Raw genomic sequence first — 17,185 nt, 5'->3', positions numbered from 1 at the left:
TAAGGTTTGGACTCTCAACCCAACTGACTGAGCCACCCAGGTGCCCCTGGCAAGCACTATTTAGAAAGTCTTCTCAAAGTCTATCAACCTGTCGCCATGTTCTCCTTATTTTGTTCTATCACTTCTCTCCCTCTTATTTCCTCCTCCCTCTCCCCTCTGTGACTTTGTGAAAGGTCCTGCCAGTGAAAGGCTCCTCACATGTCCTTCCTCCTCTACAAGCTAAGTGGCTACTTTAGAACCATTTCCCCCTTCCACACTGACTACCTTCTTTCCAGAGCCATTCTCTCCCACAACTTCTCTTGCTGAGATTCTCCCACTGCCCCTGTCTTCTTACCCTCAACTATCTCCCTTCTCAGTGGAGAAGTACAGTCCCTTGCTCTTTGCCTCTGCTTTGCCCCTCCTGGGATTCTTACATGAAGTAGGTCTTCTATATGGGGAGCCACGCCTTTCCAGAGAAACTGTTATAAATGAGGGTATGACATTCCCTACCAAAAGCTCATCATCAGAGAAGGTATAGCTATTTCTTGCTTTTAAAATGAAGATTCAACAATTTTATTGCAAATTTTAGTTAAGGGGAAAATGATAAAGTTAATCCCTACCATGGGAATTTGGAACCCCAAGGGACCTCAAGCATTTTTTATTTAAGCCAGGGGTTTGCAGATTTTTTTTTTTTAATGTCAAATCTCCTTTTTGATCAGAGAAAATCTTATAGAGTGACCCAGTATCAACTCAGATTAAAATGGAACTGCTTTGGTTAGGTCTTCTGTGCCTTTTCTACACCTCCCACCCAACTCCTTAAGGCCCTGGGGAGTTTAGCCCATTCTGGCAACTTAAGATGAGAAAACTAAGTCTCAAAGTCAAGGAGCTAAATTAGAGGACCTAAGGACTCCACAGTCTTCCTTTCCAAATGAGTGGAAATGTAGACACACACTGACTTTAATTAGAGTGTTGCAAAGTTTGCTAATCAATATGGGAAGTAAATAAACTAAGGCTCAGTATATCTAAAATGTGACCTATTTAAAAGAAATATGCTAGCAACAAGAAGCATATTTAATTAATAAAAAATGTGTTTGCTTTTTTGGTCTTTAAGAGGAATCCTGGGTTAACTGGTTCTTTTAAGTTTTATATCTTTATTTTATTATTATTTTTAAGATTTTATTTATTTATTTGACAGAGAGAGACACAGCGAGAGAGGGAACACAAGCAGTGGAAGTGGGAGAGGGAGAAGCAGACCCCCTCGCAGAGCAGGGAACCCGATGTGGGACTCGATCCCGGGACCCTGAGATCATGACCTGAGCCGAAGGCAGATGCTTAACGACTGAGCCATCCAGGCGCCCCAAGATTTATGTCTTTATTTTAGAGAGAGAGAGAGAGAGCTCGTGTGGATACATGAGCAGGGATAGGGGCAGAGGGAGAGGGAGAGAGAGAATCCCAAGTGGACTGCTCACTGAGCACAGAGCCCAACATGAGGCCGATTTCATGACCCTGAGATCATGACCTGAGCTGAATTCAAGAGTTCGACACTCAACCGACTGAGCCACCCAGGTGCCTCTTTGGATTAACTTTTAAGACTCATCTGTTTAACAAACATCCAGAAAAATTTGGATTGATTGTTCTTTTTCCACTTAATAAATTCTCCCTAACGAGAAAAGGTTTCAGAACAATTCTATCCACCATACTTTGAGGAAAGCAATTATAGCCTCTACGTAGTTAAAATTGTCATTGAGAAAATTTATTGTGAGTGTTTGGAGAGGAGGAGCCTCTTCAATCTCCTCCTTCTCTTTCTGCTTTTCCTCCACCCAAAAGTGAGAATAGAAATCAGACAAAGACCTTCCAATCATGGAGGAGGAAAAGGTGGGGTCACAACATCCCTTTAATGGAGATGGTTACAATAGAGATGGTGCCTAGCTAGGACCTGACTGTTTTCTTGAACATCAGTTGGGAAAATCTTTTCTTCCCCCCCATCTGAGTTGTGAAACATTTATTCATTCATTCAAACAATATTGAATACCTATTATACAAGCATTGTGCCAGGCTGAAAATATAAGACCACGGAAAGACCTGACTTGCATCCTGCCCTGTTATAGAGAAGAAGTAAATTTACCGGGAAGTAGCACATATCATTAAAGATAGTTAGTGGGAGATAATACACTGTTATGGACTACACATTTGTGTGCCCCCCAAATTCATATGTTGAAACCTTAACCCTCAATAGGATGGTATTAGGAGGTGGGGCTTTTGGGAGATAATTGGGTCATGAAGGCAGAGCCCGTGTGAGGATTAGTGCCTTTATAAAGAGATAAAGGGACCAGAACTCAATCTCTTTCTGCCATGTGAAGATACAGCGAGAAGGTAGATGTCTACAAGCTGGGAAGTGGGACCAGACTTGGGAAGTCCCCAGCATGGGATATGTTTGTGCCCTGATCTCAGACTTCCCAGCCTCCAGAACTGGGAGTAGTCAATGGTTGTTGTCTAAGCCACCCAGTCGGTGGCATTCTGGTACGGCGGCCCAGAATGACTGAGACACATACAAAGTCAGAATTCAGATTGTCTGAATCACAGGCAATCGTGTACTTGTAATTCCCTCTCTGTTGCTCCATCAGGGAATAGAGGAGGTTCTTTCCTTTCATGAGGCTCATCTGGCCAAATTGTAGAGAGCAAACCAAAGAGGATGCTCAGAGATAGAAGTGTGGCCTCTCAGGAACATCTTACAGCATTTGAATAAACCAGATCCTGGGCTACCAATACAAGCATTTGGTGGGGATGGCATGCAAGTTATTTTAGATGTCTCTGTACTCCCAACATGCTAGCTAATGATGATCTATTATTTCGGGGCTTTAGATAAGATGTTACAGCAAAGCAAAACAAAACAAAATAAAGCAAAAAGGAAAGGAAGAAAAAAAGCAGTCTTTTTAAAAGTCCTTTCATGCGAAATTGAATGGGTTCCTGGCTGAAAACAGCTTTTAGGGAGAGAATCAGTCAACATGCTTAGCAATGGCCTGTGTAAAATAAAATATGTAGTTGTTTTTACAGAGCTCTTAACTAAGCCTTGGAAACTGGAAAGTCATTTAATATGCTCTCCGGGAGAGGGGATTCTGGGGTGCTAAGAGTAGGGTATTACAATTTCCTCAACAAAGAAAAAAAATGTGCACGTAACACCTGTGAGGCAGAGTGGAAGTCACTTACTGGGGTCATAAAACTGTACGTTATAGTCAGATTGTTTACCTTAAGGTAACTATCAGTTCTGATGCGCCTCCTCGGAGCCAATATTCTTTTGTGGGTTGCAGCTATGACTCAGGGTGCTCATTCCAGCCCTGATCTGTAACTGGAACAGCAGTTTCTTCTTTTCAGCAGCAAGCTCATGTGCTCATCCAGAGCCCAAGGGAGATGTGGACGTAGTTATCCAGAGTGCCAAGAATAAGGGGGTGATGGGGACTCCAATGTTTATAGAACCACTTGTATTCAACTTTGATTAGTTCTACATATTTTTAGGTGTTGGGGAGAATTCTGCTGATAAGCTCCCAGATAACCGTATGTAGTAAACACACAATAAATGTGTTCCTGGGTGTGTGGGGGGAATCACTTAAAATGAAACAACATGGAGTGTATATGGCAGAGCTTAGGGGAGGGGTTGGAGTTTGAATCATATTTTTAAACCCACGAAGGAAGCTTGCTCTATAGAGGAATTAACTGTATTTTTGTAGAGTAAATGCATCAATATTCGTCTTTTAATATATTTTTTGTCTAAGTCCTGGTCATTGTATGTTGTCACAGGCACACTTTAAGTGAGGGAAAAATATAGAATAGCTTCATATTTGTAAACAGGCTGTGGTAGATTGAAAACATTTACTTTAAAATTCTTGAAACAAACTCAGATTTTCTTTTAAAAGTGGGGCTGGGAAGGAGAAGGGGGCAGGCAGTTGGATGCAGGCCTTGCTCTCAGTGGGGTTGGGCTGGCACTCCGGAGAAGCTTCCAGAGTCAGGTGGGGTGGTCTTCATGAGATGAGATATCCAAGTCAGTGGAATTACTCATTAAAATTATGGGAAAATGCCAAAGTAGCAACCACAGAGATATTCTCTCCGTGGTGGGAATCTCTTCCCCTTTATTCAGGGGATTGAGCCTGTTGGATGTGCACCCCACACTTGTATTGTCCAGAAGTGCCACCATAACATTTTCTTCCCTAGACGATGAGGTCCTGGTAGGCAGGAGCTGGGCTTTGTGCTTCTTCTGTTGGCCTCCTTGGAGCCCAGGCTGTCTACCAGGCAAGTAATATAGAATCCTTTTTAAGAAAAAGGCCCTGGAACCAAATGCCTTGGTTGAACTGTGTAACTTTGAGTAAGTTGCTTAATTTCTCTGTGCCTCAGTTTCCTCATCAGTGAAATGGGGATAGTAATAATATGAAATAGGTTAATATATCCAAAGTGCTTAGGACAGTGTCATAAAACAGTGATAACTGCCAAATAAATGTTAGGCATTATTTTCGGTCAGACTGAGGTTCTAGGCATTCAGGTCTTCCCTTATTCGGGTCTAGCGTATGGACATCTAGAATGTAGTGTTGTGTATGTATTCCCTGCTTTGTTCCAAAAATAATTTCTGATGGCATTTATGTCCTGGCTTACAGGATACATTTCCGTAAGACATCTATAATCATCTAGAGTTGGAAGACACATCCCATGATTCATCCCAATGTACCCAAGTCACTTGGCCCAAACCAACTCATCCTTTTGTTCTCCAAAAAGTCTAAGTATCTAGAAGGCAGTGCCTGCACAGCTGAACACTCTCATGCAGTGGTGTTACTGAGGGTTTTCATACTATATAATTATAGACAGAAATGCCCTCTGGCGCAGGTCATTCAGAGAAAATTCCGTGGCATGGAAACATAAAACCCTATTTATTTTCCAAGGATGAAGGTCTTCTAAAAAATCTCCTTGTCCAATATATTCTTTTTCCTTTTTAGAAGAAATTCTCTTGGCTGGTTTAGGTAACTTGGTTTATAGAAAGTGGAGGCTATTTATTTTGCCCTAAAATGGCTCCTTTCTTCTATGGATCCCAAGATGATCTCATGCCAGAGGAAGTGGGGCTCTTAGACCTGGATTTTGTCAGAGGTAGGGCAAGACAATGGGAGTGTCCTCAACCTAAGAAGGAGGGAGCAACATGAACAATAGGACTAATTTGAGTTTTAAAATTTTTATCAATAAGTCAACCAATCTTGATATCTTACTATATCGGTAAGACCCTATGATAAAAGCTGGAAGTTATGGGCCGTGTCCTCAAGGAACATAAATTTAGCATAAATGCTCTTTTAAAGTAATTGCAAAGTGAAGGCTGTGGCAGGGCCCCATGATTTGTGCTGTCAAGGTCCCATTGCAATCTCTGCGTGAAAGCCTAGGTTGATGCAGAGAGGTGACAGACCTTCAGTCAAAACACGGAGCAGACGGTATTGCACAAGCAAATGTGTTATCATATTTGGAATGCAACTGGCTTGGGCTTGAGCTATCAAATGTCTGAGTTCTCTGGTCCAAATAGCTTGGGTGGGATGGCTTTGATTCAAAAGGCACTTTTGCTGATTTTAATTAGGTAGAAACACAATTGAAGACGAGTTATCCACTTCTTGTTAACCAAGGAAGATGGCCCGAAGCGCCACTCAGTCCCCAAGAATTTCTCAAGTGCTCTTTTCTGGCTGTGAAAACGGTCTTTCACATCCAGGAAAAATATGGAGGGCTTATTTCGGGAAAACTATGCCTAGAAACTGTCAACTTTAGATCACTATAAAATGTATAGATATGAAAACAAATGGTCTTAATATGATGATATGCATTTTCTCTTCGGTATGCGCACGTATAGATCTGTGTGTAATCAGGGGACCTCCACCTCCAAACCAGCCCTTCATTAGACTGTCATGAAGGATAAAGCCTAGAAGGGGTAGGGAAAAGAGGGGGTAAGAGGGGGGTGGGAGGGCAAAGGAAGGGAGGGCAGGGAAGGTGTGTGTATGCTCATGCACACCAAATTGGAGTATTACCTCTTGGCTATTCTCACTCCTTCCCTGGGTCTCACAACTTTTCCATGAGCATGAGTCATTTCTAGTTTCCCCAACACCTTATATCCTGGAGTGAGAAAGGGGCAGCTGATAGCAACATGAGCTAAGGCTCTGCTGGTTGCTGCCCTGTCCTGACATCTAGCAAAAACTCAAGGAGGAATATATGATGGGGGAGCCCAAAGGGGAGAAGGGGAGATGGAACAAGAGGGATAGATATGGACATTTGTTTGTGCATTTATCCATTTATTTAACTCAAGGTCCGGATCAAGCACTGTGTTAGTCTTTGGTAATCCAGAATCGTTTTACCTATTTATGCGTTCATTTATTCAACAAATATTTGTTTCATGACCAGTACATGTCTGACACTCTTTTAGGCATTAGAGTTCAGTGATGAACCAAACAGGAGGCACAGCTCTTACGGAGTTTGCCCAACAGAGCCTAGGGTGGGAGACAGACAGCAAACAGGCTTGACACTCAGGAGAGGCACCTATCTTACCTTGAAGGTTAGGAGTAGCTTTTGGGATGAAACTAAACTAAGACCTAATGGATGAGAGCATTACCAGATGAGACCATCTTTCAGCTACATCTTCAAACTGGCCAGTAGACCCTAATGTATTTCTTCTGGAGCCTTGCACATCATTGATTTTTTCCTAGTGTAGGACATTTGGGGACTTCTTAGACCAGGATAATGCAGTGTTCTTTCCATTCTTTTTGCAATTTGATAATAATATTGTCACATTCTTTCTAAAAATAAAATCTCTGGTATGTACCCAGATGTAGGACATTATTCTTTTTGAAATTTGGGAAGAATTTTGGAAGCAATGGACCAGAGAATGTAGAGAAGATTCGAGCCACTTTATGAACTGTGATAATCATTCTTCATTAAATTGTTTCCAGGGCCCAGATGCTGTTGGGGAGGTGGGGATAGAGGAACATTTATGCACCACAGGTGGGTGTGAAACTTGGCATGGCCCCTCTGGAGAACAACCTGGCAGTAGTAGGTCAAATTAAGGCATTCCATTCCTGAGTAGTTGTCCCAGATAAATTTTCCCAAGTGTCAATAAGGAGAAAAGTGCGAGGATGTTCATTACAGTGCTGTTTGTGGTCGAAGGTAGGTCGAGGCAGTCACCACTCAGGAGACGTGTGTTGAATATATGTCACGAAATGCTAGGTAGCTGGTAGAAGCAACAGGCAAGGTATTAAGCATCAGAGGCTGAGTGACAATTTATAAGAAATATTATGAGATGTATAATATAATACCACTCACATAAATTAAGACATGTATAGAAAAGTAGCTTATGAATCTTAAAAGTGCATATACAAACAAGAGGATTTGTATTAACTATTACAGTTATTTCCCAGTGTGAGTAGGGAAAAAGAAGGGAATGGAAGCAAAGGGAGAATGAAGGAACAAACGTACCAAGTGAGTAGCCTTCCTTGGACCAGTGTAGATGATGTGCCCTTAACTGCAGTGTGATTAAGTGATATTTCTAAGATTAAGTAACATCCCTAGAAAAAGAAGAACGAAAAGAAGGAAGGAAGGGAGGGAGGGGACAGAGAAATGAAAGAGAGTGTGGGGAGGTAGAGTAAGGTAGGAAGGGTGAAAGGAAGGAAGGAAGACAGAACCATGCTGTAACCTCCCTTCACTTGCTGTCCTAGGATGGAAGCTCCCTCCATGATTCCCACCAGCCTGCAGAGCTGGGCAGGAGAGGACAGCTAAAACTCACCAACTTGAGGAGGTGGTTACTATTTACAAGACAGAACAGGAAGCTTGGGGTTTAGTAACGCCTAACAGGGTAAAGAAGAAACTGGGGTGAATAAGGAGGTCTGGGTACTGACGTTGGGGAGCAGGCGGTGTCTTGGAGAAGACATAGGTGAGGAAGGGGAAAGGGATCCTTGTGGGGTCCATCTGCCCATTCCTCCTGGAGACGAGCCTGGCCTGGTGAAAAGGGCAGCCACCTGACCGCAAGTCCGGGTGAACGATCCCACTTTTCTGGTCCTCATACTGTCCCAGGACTAGCTCAATAGAGCCAAGCCACCCCAACCCCTAAGGAGTGTTTCTAGGCAGCTGGAGGGGCATCCATGGGAGGGAGGGGAGCCCCTCAAGCCCAGTGTCACGTGAAAGTGACACCCGAGGGTTACCCTGGGCCCTGAAGAGGGTAAGAGCACACAGCTACTTAATTAGCAACATCAAATTCATCAGGATCAGTCCTATGTCAAGGTCATATTACTTAACATTTTATAGGAAATCATAGAATCACTGAAGGGTGCTTAGCGGCCACTTCTGATGTTTTCTAGCTGAGAAAGCTGAGGATGAAATAGGTTCAAAAGTCCCAACTTCTGCCTTCCTATAATAGCATTTCCTAGGTTTGAAAGTGGAATATTCTTATTATGGAAGTCAGTGGGGTGGGGCGGGGGGAGCGGGGATTCCAATCTGAAGAGAGTGAGCAATAGGAAAAGGAAAATGCCTTTGCTTCCAAGATTCTGTTTTGAGATAATTATTTGTATTACTTTAAAAAGGGCAGAGACTAAAAATACTTGACATATCAGCATGGTCAATCTTAAATTGATTATTTTTCAGGGTTTTCCATACAACACCGAGAATGAATTATATTTCCATCCCTGAAAACATCTAACAGAAGAAATTCAGACCTTACATATCATATAATGAAAAAGAACCTGAGCATGGCATTTGCTCATTTTTCCTGCAGAAGGAGGAGAAAAAAACCTTTCCTGAGAAATATGCCTTGAGATCTTTGAATTTCGACATCTGTTGGGCAGCTCATTTTCATAATTGTGAAAGTTGTTTTGTCCCTTGGCTCGTCCATCCCACCTCTCTCTCTGCTCTTTTACTTCCACAGGAGTGGAATAATTAGCTCCTAAAAGAGCTAACAAAATACGTTCTATCCTACCTGTTTTACTTTCCTATTTATGGATTCATTCCTTCCTCTCCTAGCAAGCTCAGTAAAACATTTGTTTTTAATAAGAAAAATAGTTGTTTAAATCAGTTTAACTTTTTTTTTTTTAACCAAACCTTGCAAATTCATTTCTGGCATTTGTTTCTAGTTGAGTCTGTGTAGTTATTATCGTCTCAGGTTAATAGCCTTTTAATTAGCAATTATTAATATAAAATGCAATATTTATCCTCTCGTCCAAGAAAAGAGAAAGAAAAACTCATATATTTTATTAGTAATTTTTGGCCCTCTGCCATTTGGTAGCTAAAATAAATAAATAAATGTATATGTTACAGTAAACACACATTTGTTACATTACATTCTGGAGTATACCATCTGTATTTGTCTGTGTACTCAAGAAAATTATATATTGTTCACCTGGGTAGCAATTTGTGTCCTGGCAGATCTTTATTTGCTCTCGGGGGAACCCATTTAATATAATTACATTTAATTGATATTTGTGGTGGTGGATTAAGGAAAAAGGAACCGTCATTTAATATGGTTGGATTTTATGAGTCTTGTGTTTCTTGGCTTGGTTTTCAAAATACATGGAACCACATTTTTTAAAGCTAGGTACTTGGATAAATTCAGTCCTTTATTAAAATAGTACCCCAAAGGGGTAGAGTTCAAAACGAGCTAACATCCTTCTGCTAAAAACGAGGAAGAAAGAATTAAATCTTTATCCTCCCAAATATTCTTTTATAATTGTGTTGTCTAAAGGTTTATATGATTAAAATATTTTGCCTGCGATTTAGCTGATAATTTGGCTCATTTCCAACCCCATAGAAAAGGAACAGTTAGGTGTTGGAAGAGTTAGCACACTGACTTTTCTACCTTTCTCCCACTCTCAGCTGTGAATTTGGTTTTCTTCTTATGTCAAATGCAGTAGAACTTTCCTTTCTCTGTTTGCTGTCAATGTACAACAGATGATTTATTTAACTGATGGCTCTAAGCAGCCTTCAGGGCTGCTATATATGTCAAACCTGGCAAAATGGTATCTCAGGATTGTATTGCTGTTTAGCTCATAAGGTTGTTTATTGATTTTTAACTCCCTTTTAAATATAAGCGCTCCTAGTGAGCAATGCAGCCACCAGTTAAATAAACAATTTAGTTATGTATAAAAAGGTAATTAAGGCTAGTTAATGTTGACACATGATAGTTGCCACGACTTTAAGATATACTCAGAGCTGAAGACAGAATCAGGTTAGGTCAGCAGCTGGAAAGATTAGCATATTTATGTCTAAGCATATTAATTTTACATGTAATGGGAAAAATAATTATTAAATGAGACTCCATGAGACACAAATGATTTTTCTGACTTTGAAGAAAAAAAATGTCCTATATAAATGATAAGGCCACATATAAGTGGCAAGTTTCCAGGTAAAGACAGAATACTTCACATAAAGTGAGCTAGTAATTTCCCTAGGTCTGTTCTTCTGTAAGAGCACTGACTCATTATCAGGGCCATTTCCCTAAAAGGAACACCCAGTTGATCTCTCTCTTTGTTTCTCCCTCTGTACCCACAAAAATGCATAAGTGAAAGAGTCTTATCTAACATCTCAAAGGCAATGATGGAAATTCTCTTTGTTTCTTCCTCTGTACCCACAGAAATGCGTGAGAGAATCCTAACATCTCAAAGGCAATGATGGGAAACCATCCATCATTCTGGTCCTACAATTCTATTTGCCAAAAAGAGAACAGAACAAGAGTTCACAGGCTGAGTAGTTCTAACCCTGGTGGTTGAGGGACAGCATCAGGCCTCCTGCATATGGAGAAGGGTGCTGGGAGCTAGGGGATGTGGGTTTCTGACTCTTGACTACTCTGGACTTCTGGCTCCATCTTTGTAGAAGGAGGGGATGGACAGAGGATTCCTACCAGCCCTTCCAGCACTAAGTTTACTTGGGATCTTATTCTTTTACCTCTTTATTTGCCATGAATGCAGATCCCTTGTTCTAACACAGTTTCTACATATAAACTAATAATTATCGTATTTCTGAGAGAAGACTTCTAGAACAATTCCTTATTAGTTCTTGTTCTTGGGGGACAGACAGAATTTCCCCAGCTGAGGTCTATAAAACCTCGCATCATTAAATACTAAATTATCCAACTATTCCCCACCACCCACCACCTATTTTCCCAGATGAAGAAACTGAGGCACGGAGAGGTCGAATGACTTGCTCAAAGTCTCACAGTTGTTAGGAACTAGTCCCACTGTCCCAGGCAAGAGGCTTTCTGCCAACCAGCTGTGCCATAACTACTCAATTACTCAATATTGGACAATTCCACTGGGCAAACTAGTAATCCTGAAAGCTGAATAATAAATTGACTCCTGACATTGTTTTTGAGTTGTTGGATGTTCAAGCTCTTTTGAGCATTTTTGTGGGTTGAGAGAGGGAACAAGGAGGGAGGGGGTGGAGAGAGACAGAGGAATAGACAGAGAAATTTGTTTCCACTGGAGAAGGTGGGAGATTTTCCTTCCTTGGGTAGAAATAACCTTGTCTTTAGGGACATGAGAATATATTTCCTGTTGCCCCCCTCCCCCTCCTTTCCAGGGCTAGTTCCTTCTCTAAGAAATCAACAACCAGAAGATTAGGGCAATGTCAAACTGTTACTTAAAATTCCCAGGTGGGAAGACTTGGTCCCGCAACTTTAGTGTGAGGTAGGTTTCCGTAAGAAATTCCTGGGCTGCCATGTCATTTTGCATTAAACCGTCAGGATGCTGGCTTGAGATGACAGCACATAACACATCCAAATAATTTTTCTGTCAAGTCTGTTCAGAGAAAAAGCAGGGCTGAACTACAGGAAAGTGAGTTTGAGAAAGATGGAGTTCTTTCTGATGAATGGAATGGGAACCAGAGCGCTTGTTGATGCTCTCCCTGTTTTTAATTTAAGGTTCTGAAACCATGGCTCTTCACTCTGGAGACTGACACATGTCCAGGCTTGAAATTATCTTGTTTAACATAAATAAGGGTGAAAGAGTGACAAGGGTGTATCCAGTAAAGGTATCAAAAGCCAAAGTGCTCATAGGCAAGAGAGAAAAATCACCCGAACATGGATTAGCTTCTGTTCTCCTCACCCTCAATAACCTGAGTTGGGATCACCTGAACTGAAGCATTAAAAGGGCACAACTAGAGATAGAAATAATGCTAGAATAATTCTGAGGATCACTGAAAGTTCTTTCCCTGGTTGAAAAAATTGGACAGATCCTGACAGTTCATCCACCAAAAATGGAAATCACAATAGCATTCTGATCATGGAGCATTTTTGGAGGGCTAAATATATTTAGGTGGAACATGTGGAATTTGAAGTCCTTATACTTTTTTAGGGGTCGTGTGATCTTGGAGGAGTTATCATTGTGAAAATGATAATTATTTGTAGCATGCTTTCCATGTGTCAGAAACTGGGCTACACTGTTTGCGTATATTATATAATTTAATCCTCAAAATAGCCCCAAGAAGTAAGTATTATTAACCCCTATATCATAGATGTGTAACCTGAGGCCCAAGTTCACCTGCCTATGAAATGACAGATTAAGATTTGAACCCAAGTTCATCTGATGTCAAGACTGATGCTCTTAACTACCACTACTCTCAATGTAAAAAAAGTTCTTTGTAAAATGCTGGCTATTATATAAGTTAGTGATTCTTGTGACTCAATTACAGTCATCTTGTAAGGTAACTTCAGTTACTTTAAGTAGTGTCCTCAGGCTACAAGCACCATTTATTTGGCAACAAGCAATTTTTGATGATAATAGCTACCATCTATTGAGTGCTTATGCTGTGCTGGGCCCTGCTCGAAGCACCCGAGATGTTCTGATGTCTAATCCCCACAACACCTTTGTGAAGTAGGTGCTATTATTATCCCCATTTCACAGATGTGCAAACCAGGACACTGAGATCTTTAGTAATTTGCCCCAAGTCTCACTGCTGGTAAGTGGCAGAACTGGGATTTAAACCCAGGCAGGTTGGGGTGGAACCAAAGGGTATGACGTCATCTCGTTTGAAGTGTGGGTCTAAACACCGGATGAGTGAATTCACAAAATGAAGTCTTGCTTATCTGCCTGGGGAACCAGAGCGCTTGTTGATGCTGCAGGCTGATGAGTGGGAGTTCTTCTATAGAGATTTGTCCAGGACATCTAACCACGGGGACTGTTGTTCCCCAACCCCCTACCCCGATAGTCTCCTGATGGTTCCCCAACCTTCATTAATCAGCAGATCCTTACAAAAAAAACCCTGAGTCAAGAATTAATAGGCAGCCCCACCTGTTAATCCTCCTGACTGTTCCGGACTGCGTTCCCTGCCTGGTCATGGCCTTGACACACTGGAGGCTTGTAGTATGAGGGACAAGACAGAAGGGAGACCATAAGGAGGTAAACCCAGTTCATGAGACCTGTGGTCGGTTTCCACCAAACAACTTTCTGGAGAATCTCTGCTCTGATCTCCATAATGTCCTTGGAACTTTATGGCACCAGGTAGGATCCCCCAAACCCTAGAAACAAAGTCATGTTACGTAATAGTCAGTGCTCTTAATTATAAATGAGAGAAGTTGCCTGTTTTCAGCTATCTTGTGCCCCAAATGAACTTCTTAGAGGGCTACTGAGTAGTTCACAGAATGGTAGGAAGGCCAGCAAAACCAACTCAGAAATAGAGGAGGAAGCAAGAAGGGGTGCACGGAGAAATGGCCTGCTCGTGTGCTGCAGTCACCGCCAGTGGGGACCCCGCCCTGTGGCCAGGGCCGGACCCGGAGGCCACCGCCGCACCGGAACTCTGCAGTTGCCCTTGTGTGTTGTGTCACTTGCTACAGATTCAAAGTCAGGCCGCCATAAGCAATTGGCGTAAGTTCAAATCCTATAGAGTAGAAGTGGCCAGAGGTTAGGAAGAGCAAAGACTGGCCTTTTCAGTCCCCAATTCAGGGGTTGGGCAGTCGAAAAAGCATTCCAACTCTCCACCACACAATTACCGATCTATTTATTGGGAACCGAATTTGCCGCATGTAATCCTGAGTAAACTCTGTTGGATCAGTATCTCCGTTTTACAACTGTGGAAACTGGAATTAGAGGAGGTTAGTAACAAACCATTTCCTCCAATATCTAACGTCAGGATCACCTTTAGCAAGTGACTTCTCACCTCGAGGCGCACTGGCTTAGGCAAGAGGAGCCGTGCTTGTATTCACGGATCGCTCAGATGGAACCTCATCTCTTCTCTCGGTAGAACTAAGAACCAAACTGTCTCCCGTAAAGCGCTCCAGCATCTTTACCATTCTGGCAGGAGCAGAGCCTGAGGTGTCTAAAAGGGAAGGCGGGTAATATGAAGTGTAGTCTATAAAATGCACAATTGATTTCTATAGATTCATTTGCATCTGGTATGCACACAGCTGTTAAATATATTCCCAGAGAACAGAAACATTATCCATTTCCATAATTTTTGAATTATAGAAATATTTAGTAAAACTGAAAATACAGCAAGCTTTTATAGGCCGTTAGAGTGATTGAAAGGCCCTGACAACTTCTCAGAGCTCAGAGTCATGGGAAACATCTGTGCCGATCTCCTTGCGGGAGCAAAGATGTGAGAACATCGTGGGGACTGGAGGGAGCTGCTTTCTGTGAGATTTCAGAAAGCTCTGAGGCCAGGCAAGAAGCACAGAGACCAAGTGGGAAGACTTCCCGCTTAAGCCAGATCACCGGCAGGCCCTGGTGTGGCGCAGGCAGTCCTGACATAGACATTCTAGTCAAAGCCCGCCTGAGCGGCCGACCCGACAGAGGCCCGCACAACGTCTTCCCTGAATGGGACCAGAGTGGGGAGGTTACCAGCATTCACATCTCAGGAATGTGACTCTTTTTTTTCAGCAAGCTTTCTGTGCTGTGTCACATTTATGAAAACTTACACATTACACATTTTCCTAATTTGTTTTCTTTGTAAAAAGAAAGGCAAAAGGACAAAGAGAGAGACCACATGGTCCAGTCAGAAGCCAGAAGACATGTTGGAGAGCTGGCCCACCACTGACTAGCTGGGTTGATCTTGGGCATATAGTTACGTAATTCTTCTGGGTCTTAGATCCTTGCCTATCTCACAAGATTAAGTGAGATAAATTAAAAAAAAAAATGCCCTGTGGGCGCCTGGGTGGCTCAGTTGGTTAAGCGACTGCCTTCGGCTCAGGTCATGATCCTGGAGTCCCGGGATCGAGTCCCGCATCGGGCTCCCTGCTCGGCGGGGAGCCTGCTTCTCCCTCTGACCCTCCCCCCTCTCGTGTGCTCTCTGTCTCTCTCATTCTCTCTGTCTCAAATAAATAAATAAAATCTTAAAAAAAAAATGCCCTGTGTAACTTAAAGGAATATTCAATGGTGAGGTGTCATTCATAAATGGAAGTGTGCCTAATCCCAACTGTGCTATAATTTGAAACACATTTCTTCTAAAATTCAAGTTAAGTACTCAATAATAAACATGCACAAAGCACACAATAGATCAATGTATCAATTCCCAAGCCCCAAAACGGTAGGAAAATATGCGGCAGTTCTCGTAAAGATGATGGAAAGAACTACATCTAATTTTATTCCTCTTAAAACCCAAATAAAACAATAGTGAAAGGATTTGCTAAAGGCATAAACACCTGAAGAAGGGACAACAGCCCTTATGACAACAACCCAACTTATGAGGTTGGAAAGCAGTTGAATGAGTGGTAAGGAATTTTTTTAAAAAGTGAGTAATAGTAGGTAACAAGGGAACCCACAAAACCCCTGCTTCAGAGTTCTCCAGAGCCTTAGGACCTGACAGCTCCTGATACCCCTGGAAGCAAGGGTGAAATGCATCTAAGATAAGGAGGATTGGTGGAAGATCTATTTGAATAGCAATTGGCCCCCAAGTCTCTTCTCCCATTGCACTCAGCCTGGACACTGCCCTCTTACCCCACCTATGAATGGAGATCCCCGAGGAGGGAAGACAGAGGGTATCTGGCACAATGGAGGATTAAGTGAATCTATGTGTGCTGGAGAGCAAGGACCCAGCCCTCTTCCTCCAACAGGCTCTCAGAATTTACTGGGCAGCCAGATCCTGGCCACTTTGCAGGAGTTAGGATAAGTGTTTTATCCAGAGTCTAACCAGCCCAAGACATAAAACTTAAAGATACAGACTTGGGAGGTTCTTAATAAATGACCCAGCCATATTCGTTTAACCACTATATACTGAAGATCTATTATGTGCCAGACACTTTTCTAAGCCCAAAGATTCAGCAGAGAAAAAAAAAATAAGAAAGGAATCCTTGCCTTCATAAAGCCCAAATTTGAGAGAATTGAAAGAGACAATAAAAAAAAAAGTAAATGAGGGGCGCCTGGGTGGCTCAGTCGTTAAGCGTCTGCTTTCAACTCAGGTCATGATCCCAGGGTCCTGGGATCGAGCCCCGCATCAGGCTCCTTGCTCAGCCGGGAGCCTGCTTCTCCCTCTCCCACTCCCCCTGTTTGTGTTCCCCCTCTCTCTCTCTGTCAAATAAAATAAAATCTTTTAAAAGAATTAAAAAATTTTATTTAAAAAAAAGTAAATGAGTAAAATATATAGTATGTTAGATGATGCTAATTACCATGGAGAAAAATAAATTAGGGAAAGGGGACAGCAAATGTCTGGAGATGACTATAAACAACACAGTCAGAGGAGGGCTCATTGAGGAGGGGACGACCAAGTAAAGGACTGGAGTTGCGGAGGGAGTGGGCCTGGGACTTCACAGGGGAAGGGCTGCCCAGGACCATGGATGGTTCTGGTGTCTGGCATGGTGTCAGAAGGGTCAGAGGCCAGGGTGGCAGAAGAGCCCTGAGTGTGAGGTCAAGGAAGTCAAGGAAGTCAGAGGGGCCAAGGGCTCATGGTCAGCTGAATAATGGCCTCCAAAGATATCCACATCCTAGTCCCCAGAACTTGATGTTACCTTATGTGGCAAAGGGGCTTTGCAGATGTGATGAAGCTAAGGATCTTGAGATGGGGAGATTATTCTAGAATTATCCAGGTGGACCCAATATAGTCACAAGGATCCTTATAAGTGAAAGAGGGAGGCAGGAGAGTCAGAGTCAAAGAAGGAGTTGGGAAGATGAAAGCAGAGCTGGCAAGAGGAGTGATGTCAGGAAGAGGCCAAGAGCCAAGGAATGCAGGCAGCTTCTAGAAGCTGGAGAAAGCAAGGAAACAGATTCTCCCTTAGAGCCTCCAGAAGGAATGC

General features: G+C 42.4%; 1 long non-coding RNA gene across 5 annotated transcripts in view; it reads left to right on the top strand.

The window, feature by feature from the left end:
* LOC145720034 (uncharacterized) overlaps positions 1-17,185 on the top strand; it is an 89,200-nt gene that overhangs the window by 11,443 nt on the left and 60,572 nt on the right. Inside the window, exon 2 of one of the 5 annotated variants that reach the window (XR_014142766.1) lies at positions 8,620-9,632. The exons of 3 other annotated variants lie outside the window; for them this stretch is intronic. This is a non-coding gene — a long non-coding RNA (uncharacterized LOC145720034). Of the gene's footprint in view, positions 1-1,174; positions 4,575-8,619; positions 9,633-17,185 lie in introns of those variants that run through there. One more of the 5 variants, XR_014142760.1, reaches the window with a different exon arrangement.

The sequence above is a fragment of the Leptonychotes weddellii genome, chromosome 2, assembly GCF_054177405.1.
Source record: "Leptonychotes weddellii isolate Sample4059 chromosome 2, ASM5417740v2, whole genome shotgun sequence".
Lineage (NCBI taxonomy): Eukaryota > Metazoa > Chordata > Mammalia > Carnivora > Phocidae > Leptonychotes > Leptonychotes weddellii.
The sequence above is the reverse complement of the archived record's forward strand: the minus strand, read 5'-3'. Positions and strand labels throughout refer to the sequence as shown.